General features: G+C 42.4%; 1 protein-coding gene across 1 annotated transcript in view; it reads right to left on the bottom strand.

Moving 5' to 3' along the window:
* The window catches only part of il1rapl2 (interleukin 1 receptor accessory protein-like 2), a 487,645-nt gene that overhangs the window by 161,432 nt on the left and 312,427 nt on the right, over positions 1 to 13,786 (bottom strand). The window lies entirely within an intron of this gene.

Here is a 13,786-nt window from a genome sequence, read left to right as displayed (position 1 = left end):
CCTAATAAAATGGCCGGTGAGGGTGTGATGATGATCGGTTAAAGAAAAGTACAAATCTCTGTTATCAGCCCAAACACTGACATGGCCAAAGAAACCAGTGAAAAGAGCTCAGGCGCTGTGTGTTCAGACGAGAGCGCAGTAGGTCAGTTAGTCTATCAGTTACTCAGTCTCTTAGTCAGCAAGTCAACAAACAGCTGGTCAATGACTCAGTGATTTAGCGAGCCGCTCTCTCATTCTCTCAGCTTGTCAGTCATTGACTGAGGCATTCAGCCAGCCAGCCAGTCCACTTACCGAATCCATTTTCATTATTCTACATGACTGTTTCCTCCCCAGCAATGTTAATCATATTAATGTGCTGAATATAGAACAGTCGGAGTGCCAAATGCTAATAAGTGACCAAGTCTGAAAACGAACACCAGCACAGACAGAAGTGGGAGGAAAACCAGAGGCGGAGAGGAGCTTTTTTCTTTTTTCTTCTTCCTCTTTCTCGCTCTGCTTTTATGCTTTTTATATTGTTTTTTTTTTCTGTTCTGGTGAAAAAAAAAAAAAGGAATAAAGTGAGACAATGAAACAAAGAGAAAGACAGATTTGTATGGAAGTTTATAACTTCAGAACATCATCACACTCTGAAGACAGATGGTAATGCATTTCTTTTTTTCATCACACTGCTAAAGAGCAGCGACTGACTAGAAAACAGCCTCTGAATGACACACACACACAGAGCCGGGGCTGGCAGGGGGCTTGTACTGGAAACAACTTGAGGCAGTTTTTTTTTTTTTCCTTCCTCTTATTTAGCTGAAGCCACCCAAGGCGACACACACACAGAGGCAAATACACACACTCTTATTTAGTTATGCCACCTAGGGCGAGACTTCTACATAACATCTGTCCAACATTTATCTGCCCTGACGCAGCCTCTCAGCGAGAGATGGATGAGATGGAGGAGGTGAGAGAGAGATGCAGGGAGAGACAGGGGGGATGATGATGATGCAAAAGGGGGAGGAGATGACGATGGAGGGAAAAAACAGAGAGGGGAAGAGGGCAGACGAAAGGTCAAGGATGTGATGCTAGAAGAGAGAAAAAGACTGAGAAGAGCCCATCAGTGGTAAAGAAACATGGACAAAGATAAAAGCAAAAGAAAGACAGAAATTAAGACCGCTGAGGTTTGGTGAAGAAACAGTCTCTTGCTGCCAGTTTGGAAAATCTTTTTTTTTTATTAATTTATTTTTTTTTAAAACACACAAATAATGAATTTCCTGCTCTGCTAGTTTGGACAGAAGCTTTTTATTTTTATTCCTGGACTAATTACCCAGGATATGTTCCAAGAGATTTGGAGTCTGTCGTCTTAGTTTTGCCTGATTTGTCTCATTATTTTCATAGTTTTGATCGGAGAGCTGAAAGTAATTCGATGTGGAAGGATTAAGGAAAAGAAAAAAAAACTGTGAAAACCGCTCATGTGAAGTGTTAAAACAGTTGCAGTCTCGTTTCTTTTTTCACGTCCGCGGTTCAAACACGGGCTCAGTCACAACGCTAACGCTGACTTACTGTTTTTTAGCGCAGCTTGTTTGGACAGAAGGATTGTAGGATTGTTGGTAAACTGCCTCAGAAGGGACGACAACTGTACGAGGAAACTGGGAACGGCTCGAGCAAGTTTTCAGGAGTATAAAATTAAAGACGAGGAAATGCTTGTGTCTTAGTTTGTCAATGCTTCTATGTGGGTTAATCACTGTAAGCAACTCATTTCACATCACATGCAATCACTCGATCAGTTTTTGACATTAGAATATTGGTAGCGGCAATGCTAGCTGTTAGATTGAGACAGAATGCAGACCTCCTGCCTCTGTGGCCGAGCAGCGTGTGAACAGAGCGGGGTTTTGTATGCTGCAAAGCCCTTTGAGGCGAATTTGTGATTTTGGACCATGTACACAAAACGAACTCGACTCAACTCGTGCATTTGCATTAAGCTTTGGCAGTGGACATAAATTATGTCCTGCAGCATTGTCCAAGTTTAACATAATTGCTACAAAACCTCGGCATCACACATCCGACAAGCATATGTGGAAAAACCATTCATCTAACTTAGCGGAGGCTCGAAATTACAGTGATGTCATTAAAAAAAAAAAGTCGCTTTATGCTGTGATGTAAGAGCAAACCGTCTGCGTGCTTGTGTTTGTATTACTCAGGCTAAAAGGTGTGTGTTTTAGTGAAATAAAAAATGAGAATGCTGTTCACCCACATTCAAAGGAAAAGTCACGGATACAGTTGGAAATGCTTCATAACACTGATATGAATTCTGCTGTCCGACTGTAACCTTTGAGAACTGTTTCCTCATTCAAACCGAATAGTAAAACCAAGCCAGAGGCTCCGCTAGCTCTTTGCGCTGACACTTATTAATGCAGTTTGTTACCGCACTACTTAAACACGCATGACACTTTGTATATTCATGCACAGTCTGAAAGGCCATTTGCTAAAATGTCACACGCTCGTGTGACTTATTGTCTGCGTGAGTGTGTGTTTGTCTACAGTAACGTTTAACACCATACTCTCATATCACTCACTCAATATTTCATGAGCTTGTTTTGTATATGAGCCCTGTGAGTATAATTAACAAATAAATCCCCCCACCTCCCGGTTTGTCAGCTAGATGTGTGCGCAGCTGCTGTTTAACAGCCTGCACCGCCCGTCTGCACACCGCTGACGGACAGTACGCTGAGTGAATGTGGGTCCGTTTGAGGGCAGTTGTGTGTTCAGTGCTGTCTATCTTGAACCATAACACTTCACCATGTGTACAGACGGAGCAGATTTTTACACATTCAACCAGAAAGCATTCATTTTACACCAGGACACCGTCACGATGAATATTCATAGTAGCCCTGATCAGTCTGTGGAGGCCTTCTATAACATCTTTTACATTCTCAAGGACTTAGTTACACTCAGCACAGTAATGAAATGCTCTTTGTGTCATTAGCATAGCTGCAGAGACCCTCTCAGCGAGCCGCAATAAGAGCTTTTCTATATTGCTTCTACTTTAATGTATTTAATGTATGATGCTTAATAAATCCCTTCAATAAGACGCCATATGCTACAAGTCTTTTGAGTCTTCTCTTGAAATATATCCGACAGTTATTCAGGAATAAAGCGTTTTGATTGGATGATGGTTGTAATCTGTTGTGCATTTAAAAACTCTGTGCAGGGCGCCGCTATATCCCTAACCCTAACCCTCACCTGGTTGAGCTGGTGTCTCATGTATATGGGCTATAGTCCCTGACGCAGCGGTTGTGGGTTCGAATCCCGCTCATGACCCTTTGCTGCAGGTCCTTCCCCCATTCTTCTCCCCCTACTTTCCTGTTTCCCTCTCTCTGTCCTATCCAATAAAGCCGAAAAAAATCTTTAAAAAACCCCCAAACTGTGTATTATCAATTCTTGCTCTCATCCAATCTGCACAATATTTATCGGTACTCTACTTACTTGGTAATCTGTACAATGCCACTGATATGCACAGTATTTATCTTAATATATTCATATCTCTACCTGATCTTATCTTAATCTGACATGACACACATTACATACATACCCTAAACTATAAACCTATCAACATAACTATCATTTCTTACACTTATTTTTTCATTTATTTTTAGTTTCAATAGATGAAAAAAATAGAAATAAAAAATGATTTTTGTTTGTTTATGGTTCAGGTTTTCTTAGACTCATGCATCACACCTGCTTTGTAAGTTTAGAAAAATATCAAATAATGTTGTTATTGTTTGTTATTGTATTGTATGTTGAAATATCTCTGTTTCCATGGTTGCAGCACTAAAGGTAAAACTCAAGGAATAACTGAAACCATTTGTACAGAAAACCAACAGATTGGCAAGGAGTGAGTAGGAAATAAACAGCAGTCTCCATTGTTGAAGTCCAGTGTTTTTGATCCATCCATCCACCCCGACCTCCTCCCTGCAGACTCCATATAAAAAAAACAAAACACATCACCTCACTTCTTCCTGTGTTCCTGTCAAAATTTCTACGGCCACAAGAGTTCTGCCCCTTGAACCCCGGCATATGCTGTTTTGAGGCATTTGCTAAAACCACTCCTGCTCTGGTTTCTCTCGGGAGGGCAGTCGCTCCGGTCTGTAATGTTCCCTGCCAGGTTTTTCTTTTTTGGGGTTTTTGTTTCAGGGGGGATAAAAAAAAAGCATAATTCTGTCCTCCAGATTATATAAAATCTGCGTTGTTTTCTTGCCTCATCCTGAAGTGCAGACCAGGTTTTCTTGTTCTAGCTTCCTAATCATTCTTCCTGACTGCCCAAGAGCAAAGATTCAGGGGTTAAATGCCTGGTGGTCGCCCAGGACTCAGTGAACCGTGTAGCTACAGATGTCTTTTCGAAGTTTAGAGCAAAAAAAAAAAAAAATCTGTCCAAGTGTGTCGAACCAACGGGGGTTGACTTGGCAGCTGTATTGATTGAAACCCAGATGGACAACTGACCTAAATGCATCAGCTGTAGGCAGGTACAACGGGGCACCATCCAGTCAGAGCTGTAAGAAGCTGTTTAGGTGTGAGCGGTTGTGGGGTAACCAGGCTAAGTGGCCCTTTAAGCACATTTGAGCGGCTTCCTTGGTCCTACTGAGCCCGGGCCTTTCTGGAGCCACACGGGGACAAGCCAAAATTCTAAATTTGGACTCTTAACATTTTCACCCCAGCTGAAATAATGAGATTACGCAGATTGTCCACTGGGAGGATGGAATCAGTCCCATGTTGGCTCGGGTTTATTTTGGCTTCCTTCCCCCCTGTGTTCCCTCGTTTTTATAGAAACTGTCCACTTGAATTTTTGTTATTATGCAAAAGTCATGTTTGGATCTGCGTTGCAGAACATGGGACTAAAGATGCTCCGGTCTTCAGCTCACATCGGTTACTTGGAGCGGTCACTTTAGCAAAAACATGGGCTCATTCACATTAAGTTAACGTTGACATATGTCAGCTGTTGATCAAGTGTACAGTATTGTGTGACCAAATGTTAAAACTGGCCCCATGCAGAAACAGTACTATTGTCATGATTACCAATTGAAATTACAATTACAATTACAATTGAAAGTTGGGAGCCAAAAGGAGAGCATATGACCTCATGGTAGCTGGTTTGAATCCCTTAAAGCATGCCAATGAGCAAGACCACAACTAATCCAGCTGCTTAACTTTTATTGGCGTGTTTTCTGTTGCACAATAAAATGAATATAGAGGTTTTGAAAAATCAAAGTGTTGGACCAGTTGAACCCAGTGCACACTTCGTCATTGGATGGGCTACAAGTGAATATTTCAGTGGCCATGTGAGATAAACAGCTGCCTCAGTCTCTGCTTTGCTCGTTGCGATGCTCGTCAAAGCCCCAACACGTTGATGTTGATTGTGCTGACAGTTTATTGAATAGATGTCAGGATTTCTCACTGTCTACGTCTGGGATAACGATAGAAAACAACATGTGGATAAGCGCAGGTGAAAGACCAACCACGCACACATGCAGTATTTATAGACGTACATTCTCTCGCTCTCTCTTTTTCTTCTTTATCCGTCCCTTTTCTTTTTTCTTGGCGCATATTTCTCTCTCTTTTTTAAATTTGAGCCTGCTGAGAAGTGACAGACAAATAACGAACGCCATTTCAAATCACAAAGTGTGTTTACGCAGTCAATCAAAGCTAATCGTAACTACATAAATAGGTGATGTTGGACAACACAGGACCAGAGGTGCCTAAAATAAAAACATTTTTGATTAAAGAGGAGTGCAAATCAATTCATAAGCTGCTACCTGATGTTAGCAAGTCTGCAGACAAACACTTCACATCATGGTTCTTCTGTATCGCTTCATTCAGACAGTATAGGAACCACCATATACCAGAGATCAAACCAACCTGCCGGGCCTTATGACCAGCCAGTTATTCCTTATACTTCAGGCACAGACTGTCTGATTCATTTTGAGGAGATTTTCAACTTTATGAATACAGCACTTGATACAATGCAGCCCGGCATTCATTTTAAGTTGAATGGGCTGGACTGGATGAAACGTGGTGAATAACTTGATCCGTGAATTGTAATATAGCGTCTATTCTTATTGCTGAATGGAATAAAAAAGATACCGTTTAGAGAATAGCAATGGTCACCAGTGCATCTCTCGTGTGTTTGTTCAGTTTGATAAGTTAAAAAGCCATTCAGAAATGAGTCATGCGAACACATTAGCCTCTATTTTAGCCCAATCTGATTGAATCTGACTCAAAAACGATTAGTTATAAGCCGGGGTTACCTTTTTTCCGAATTGGGATGTATTCAGCTGATGTTTCCGCAACAAGAGGGAGCAAACTAGATGAAAGATAGTTCTACATAACAAGAAGATTACCTGCTTCATCTTGATTGCCTTCTTAAAGCTACTTTGCTCACTGTTAGGCTCTTTTTAGAGGTATTGGCTGGTTCGATCTCTCCTCAGGTGAGGTGGAACTGAGACAGGAATGACATGATCTAACGAGGCCTAATGAGCCGATATTAATGACTAATGTGTTAAGTTGTCCTTTAACTGGTTCAACGAAACTAACAAGGGAGTGAGAATAATGCCAGAGTTGAACAGCACATGTTAGTAAAAGTATGAATGATGGTTCGGTTTATTCAACAACTTCTTCCTGTGACGTGTCAACATACCTTCTGTGACAAACAGCAGAGTCCAGGATAGAATGTAAATCCTTCTACTCATGTGTAAAGCTCTTAATAAGCAAATTTCATCGTATCTTAAAGATGTTGTTGTGCCATATCATCCCAACAGTCTCAGTCTGCAGGTTTACTTGTGGTTTCTAGAGTTTACAGAAGTGGAGGCAGAGCTATCAGTTAACAGGTTCGTCTGCAGTGAAATCAGCTCCTGCTTTGTCTTCAGGAGTCAGATAGACACTTTTCTTTTAAGATCAGGCTTAAAACATTCCTCTTTGGTAAAACTAGAGCAGCTGTGGCTCAGGTGGGAGAGCGAGTTGTCCGGCAGCACCTTGCGTGGCAGCTCTGTCACCATTGGTGTATGAATGTGTGTGAATGGGTGAATGAGAAACACATTGTAAAGCGCTTTGGATGAAAGTGCAGACCATTTAAAACTCACTGTTCGAACTGTTCCGGGGTTCTCAGTTATGTTTGGTCAACGCTGTTGGAGGACATCCCATGATGCACTAACCACCTGTCCTCTACTGTCTATTCATTTACATGCTTCCACAGCTCTTCACTAATTTTGTCTTCTCTCCCTGCTCGGTTGTGTTTTGTCCTCTGCAGGTATCTCCAGATCAAAACCAACCTCCTTATTGCTAATTGACCTGTTGTGCATTGCTTGTCTGTTTCTTGCTGCTATCCTTCACCCTCACCCCAACCAGGCAAGGCAGAACCCTCCCTGAGCCTGGTTCTGCTGGACTTGTCTTTGATTTAAAGGGGAGTTTTTTTCCTCCCACTGCTGCTGAAGTATTCACCACAAGAGACTTATCAGATTCCCTTTACTGTGTGAAGTGCCCTGAGATGACCTATGGTATTTTTTTTATTTGTCTCTGTATAAAAATAACTGAATTGTAAAAGACCCATTTATACAAGCCCATAGACTCCTATTTGCATGTATAAGTGAGGACTACTGTGTGGGTGAACAGTGAGTGTCGGGGCTTTAACCTGCTTATCGACACTAACTGGGTCACAGCGTAGGCCTGTTTCTACACTTACTCACATGTATTGCAGCATTAAGTGTGGAGACTAACTGTTCATTCATTGTCTAAATCGCGACTCTTTAAAACATTAGCTGTGACTATCCCTACCTAGAATGTATTCATTTAACGTTATGTGAACCTGTTTCAGTCCCGCCGAAGCTCCCCGAAGGACCCTTTCGGTGCTTGAGATTCTCTAACGATGATGTACTGCTGCCGAATATACCCTCCACTGCAGCTCCATTGTCTTCTCTATATCCCATAATGCCAATCTACCCTTCATTTAACTCTATCTCTGTCTAGACTAGGGAGGGCGATAGAGGGACGGAGGGAAAAGATGAATGGAAGTAGCGAGCGGAGAGAAAAAGAGGAGGACGAGCGAGAAAGAGGAGTAGACGCCGGTCTATGTGTCTCTACTTGGTTTAATGATTTATACGGCGAGGAACCTCATCCCCGGTAAAAAATAGCACCAGCCTCGTTGTAACAATGTGCTGTGAGTCATGCAACAGCCTGTTAAATAACAAGCACTAGAGAGGTGGAAAGGCAGATAGAAATAGAAGAGAGAGAGAGAGAAGGATGGCGAACATGAACGCGAGACAGAAAGAGAAAGGGAGACAGCGTTCCTAATGGAGCAACATGGTCTGAGTCATGCACTCATCAACCAAATAACACTGGATTTGCAAACAGTTTGATTATAACAAACCAAAGCAAGAGCAAGATTGCACGGTTTACAAATGTCGACTGTAGTGATAATTCATCGTCGTCCAGGAAATATACTGCACCGAAACACAACGAGATAATATGTGTTTGAACATTACAGCTGGCTGTTGTCTCTCATTCATTCTGTAAATAAAAACAAGTAAGCAATGAAACGGACACATGGTCAACATGGCTGTATTTCTGCAATTTAAGTACACGTTCTATTACATCCATCTATTATCTATACACCGCTTAATCCTCATTAGGGTCGCAGGGGGGCTGGAGTCTATCCCAGCTGACTCAGGGTGAAGGCAGGTTCACCTGGACAGGTCACCAGTCTATCACAGGGCTACACTTAGAGACAGACAACCAAGCACACTCACATTCACACCTACGGACAATTTAGAATCACCAATTAACCTCAACATGTTTTTGGACTGTGTGGGAGGAAGCTGGAGAATCCGGAGAGAACCCACGCTGCACGGGGAGAACATGGAGACTCCATGCAGAAAGATTCCGGTGCCCCCACCGGGACGCGAACCGGCGACCTTCTTCCTGCGAGGCAACAACTGCGCCACCCTGCAGCCCCATTCTATTACATGTGGGGGGGGAAAAAAAAACGCAAAGAGAGTCTAATTATATGTTGTCTCATGCAATGCTATGTGTAACTTCAATTACAAGGTTTTCTCCGCCGCGGCGCTTCTATTAAAAGACAGACGAACAACGGCGGAGAGCGGCAGACGGGCTAAGAAAAAGAATGAGACGAAGGTAGCGAGAGGTACTTGTAATTGTCTATAATTAATTGGAGCCTCATTAATCACATTCTCATCTAACCTAATGTCTCACTCCGTGGTCCCAGACAATGGGCGAGGAGCGGGCGGGCGGAGGGTGGAGTGTGTGTGTGTGTGTGTGTGTGTGCATGTGTGTGGCGAGCAAACAGGGTGTTGTGTAGCAGCAGTTAATGAAATGGGTGGTTATCAAGGCAAACAGGCTTCATTAAGTCCAGTGTAATGACCTGTGTCACATTTCATCTCATCCTCGCTCTCTCGCCGTGTCTCTTGGCTCCCTTTCCTCGCCGCTTCTTTCCTTTCGCTGAGCACTTAAAGGAGAATTACACTGAAATTAATTAAAAGTTCTCCTGCAGTTTCTTCTGGAATTAAAGAATCGACATGAGTCAAAACTTGGAGTCATAATATTCTTCTTTATTTGTAATATCAGTGGCCCCAAATCAAAACCAGCCTGAACTCAACAGAAGAAAACTATAATGCTTGATTGCTAAATGCGGGGTTGACGATAGCTGGTGTTTACGTGGGCGAGGACTTGCAGCCGTGTGGCTAAATGCATGTAAAAATCTCTGAACTTTTCAAAGACACATTGGCGCCACTTGTTAGTTGTATCGAGGCAGCCGATCACACATTAAACTGGCTGAGACTCGTCACCTAGGTAACGGTGGAGAAGCTTGTTGCAGATGTGAACCTCTATTTTAAACCAAACCATGATTTTCTTCTAAACCAGACCAGAGAGAGACTGAAAATAAAAGAGCAATACAGCAACTATATCTTAGAATGATGGCACCACGTCAGACAAAACCCCACTGTCTTGGGTAAAAGATCAGTTTTTGACTATTTCCACCAATACACCATCTCTGAAAGTCAAGTTTTTGGAAATTGACCTATTCTGTTTAGGTATGAGGATGTGTTGAGCAAAACCACCCACCTAATACAAAACAGCTCGACCTGCCAAGGCATGAACTTTAAAGGATCAGTTGAATCTGGCACCACAAAGTTAGCAGCAGATCCTTCAAGTTCTGTAAGTTGAGGGAAATGTTGGTCCAAAACACCCCTGAAACCCTGTTGCTTCTTCAGAGCTCCATCAGTAGGAACTCCATCCATCCATTATCTATACACCGCTTAATCCTCACTAGGGTCATGGGGGGCTGGAGTCTATCCCAGCTGACTCAGGGTGAAGGCAGGGGACACCTGGACAGGTAACCAGTCTATCACAGGGCTACACTTAGAGACAGACAACCAAGCACAATCACATTCACACCTACGGACAATTTAGAATCACCAATTAACCTCAACATGTTTTTGGACTGTGTGGGAGGAAGCCGGAGAACCCGGAGAGAACCCACGCTGCACGAGGAGAACATGGAGACTCCACGCAGAACCGGTGACCTTCTTGCTGCGAGGCAACAGTGCTACCAACTGCGCCACCTTGCAGCCCCCAGTAGGACCTCATCATTGCTGAACTGGGAATCACCCAACAAGCCTTAGCTTTTTGCAGATGCTCTGAGCCAACAATTTGGTCATAACAAATTTGCTCAGGTCTGCACATTTTGTCCACATCCAATAACTGTCTACTCCCTGTGTGCTATATCCCAGACTTTAACTTGTGCCTTTCTGATCAGATAATCAGTATAATTCATGTCACCCATGAATGGTCATATTGGTCTATACAGGGTGAGGATTCTTAAAGATCCATTAACTGTTACAGCAAAGCAACAGCAGGTAGATGTAGTACTTATACGTGTGCATGCTAAACCGCTTCATGCTGACCTGTTATTTTTCTAAAGTCGTAGTATCCAATACTGAAGGTAATTCTGCTGCTGAATGTCCAACCGTAACACAACTAATAATGGAAATTTTAAAAAACAGAAGTTTGTCTTTACTGTAGCATAGCTTGTGGTGCTATTAAAATCAAAAATCATTACAACCGAAGCTGTAAAACTGTTGATAGCTGGACCAGCAGGATAAAAGAAAATGGAGAAAGTAGTGCTTCCCCCTTCCTCATGACTGCCACTGGGGGTGCCTAAAGCAAAAACCTCCAAAGCCTCCTGTTGGGCTGCTCGGGGAGTGTTTGCATGTAGCTGTGTTGGTGTGAACAGGGCCTGAGGTATTTGTGTACAACGCTGACATCTTGCTCGGAAGTTTAGGGAGAAGAAAGCTCAACTGGTATCATGCTTCCAACATATTGAGTAAATTTTATGGCAGTTTTCTGGCAAAAAAAAGAAAGAAAAATGTATTGTTTCTTCCAGACAAGAGAGAAATTTGACCTTAAACTGGTTTACAAAAACAATTTGTTAATCTTCTGCTCCTCTGCAAGTTATTCTTATCCATTCAGAATTTTAAAATATTACTGAGAGTCCATTTAAATGATCCAAGAACTTCAAAACCTGCTGCTCCCCCACACACCTGTCGAGTGTCAGAACCAGGCAGAACTGTGTCTGATTATCTCTGTAACTGTCTGACACCAACAATCAGACGGTCCTTCACCCTTCACATGATTACCGGCCAGTTGAACGAAGGTAAAATGGAAAGAGATCCCTCCCTTTAACTTTTTCTTTTCAGCTTTTAGGAACGATTTTGTCACATTGAACAGTCTAGTACAAGACTATCCAAGAAAGACTGTCTGAAAACAATGATCACGTCCTCGCTGTGTCTTTCTTTAATGTTTTACTTCCCTGAGTTTACGTTTTTTCACGTGACATAATTGCATCACAGTTCATCTGAAATCCTCAGCATCAGCATAAAAAAACATTTCTGTGCAGAAGTGGGTAAACTCCTGAGAGTTCTTGAAGCAGTTTTATTTATTACGCCTGTAACGGAAAATTGCGAATACAAACAAACTTATATTTTCTATCTGTTGGAGCTCTAGCTGCCTACTATGGCCATCGCTACCCAAGGCTGCCGTCCTATGTTGACTGATATGAAACGAACAAAGCACTGAAGTAAAATACAGATTCCAACAAACAAGCTTGTTGTATTTCTCGTCTTCAAATCAATTGCTGTCAATCGAAGCAGCACTAAAAACACGTGGGATTATCTTTGCAGCTGCAGGCAGACAGAAAGCATTACCAAGGGTTCAGGTTGGAAGAAGAAGAAAAGAAAAAAAGGCCCAGGTGAAATGTTTCAGTGAGTCACATAAGGAGGGATAAGGCAGAGAGACGGGGAGGGAAGGCGATGACATTAAAATTCAAAGCCAAGGAGCAGAGTGAAGTCACTGTAGGTCAGACTGTCGGGCCACATCAGGCCTGATGCACACAATCACACGATAAAGACGTAAAGAAAACACGCGGTGATGCAAGAACACTCAGACACACATACTCAAGGAAGAGCACATGATGAATTTGTCTGGTTGAAGTGGAAATAACCTTCTCACAGAGATGCTCCTGTCCCCCTCTCCCTTGTTACAGAGATACAAATTACTCTCAGTCAGATTATATACAGGACAAAAGATATTCAGGTCGCTAAAAGGTTACGCTGACATGCTTTATAATAAATTTAGTTTCCCTTTTGTCGCTATTACCTCTTTCCTTCTCCGTCTATGTTTAGCTTTCTCTTTATTCAGCGACTGTTTTTCTTTGCTTAACTTTCCCACCGCGCCTCGTCTCTTCCCGCTCGCCGCCGTTTCTACAAAGTTCACCAACTTCCGCTTCGACGCCCTTGAGCAAAACGCTTAACCTTTAATTGCTCGACTGTAACCGCTTATTGATTAACAGTAGAAAGCCGCTGCAGTTGGGCTCGGTGTTTATAATGAATGAGCGCGCTCGCAAACAGTCTGAGGAAGATATTTAAGGTAAGAGAGCGCTTCGGTGGTTAGATAATTGAATCATTATCTGCTCAGTGACTTTGAATTATTGTGATAAAAACAAATGAGTTAGTAAGAGTAGATGTTATGAGAGAAGGAGGGGGAGAGTGACATTTGTGTGTGCGTGGGTGTGCAGCAGCAGGAAAATCACAGAATCATTAGACATGACAGGATTTTAAATACTCATACATCCGCACAGCAATATGCTCTCTGCACATACGCTGGTGTCGGCTTCTGTTTGGGTCAAAACACACAAAGTGTTGGGACCTAATTATCACACATTTTAAACACCTCCAGTTTTATATTAAAGTCAAAAAAACTGAGATGAAAACACTAATATGTTGTGTTTTCCATATTCAAACCTAATTATATTAACAGTGGTATTAGCAACACTTTGTTTTCATGTTTCATAAATATGAGAAAATGCTTCATTTGGCCTTATTGTTTGTGTTTATTCTCAATCATACAGAACATTGTGATCCTTGACTGGACATGGATTGGACCAGGGATCTCCAACTCCGGTCCTTGTGAGCAACTGTCCTGCAGGTTTTAGACGTTGCTGTTTAATTAATGGATCATTAACAGACTTGTGTAGAACTTGACAACAAGCTGTTGGAGATCCATTAATCTGAGTCAGATGTGTTGCAGTACGGAAACATCTAAAACCTGCAGGACGGTAGCTCACGAGGACCAGAGCTGGAGATCCCTTGATTGGACCATTGGTGCTTTAAAAACAAGAATGTGTTTGTCTTTGTGTGGTTTGTGGACTGGACTGGAAAAGCTTCACTTCTCATTCAAGAGG

This window comes from Stegastes partitus, unplaced genomic scaffold (genome assembly GCF_000690725.1).
Source record: "Stegastes partitus isolate 25-593 unplaced genomic scaffold, Stegastes_partitus-1.0.2 Scaffold265, whole genome shotgun sequence".
Classification (NCBI taxonomy): Eukaryota; Metazoa; Chordata; class Actinopteri; family Pomacentridae; genus Stegastes; species Stegastes partitus.
Note: the sequence above shows the minus strand (reverse complement) of the source record. Positions and strands in the feature narration are given on the sequence as shown.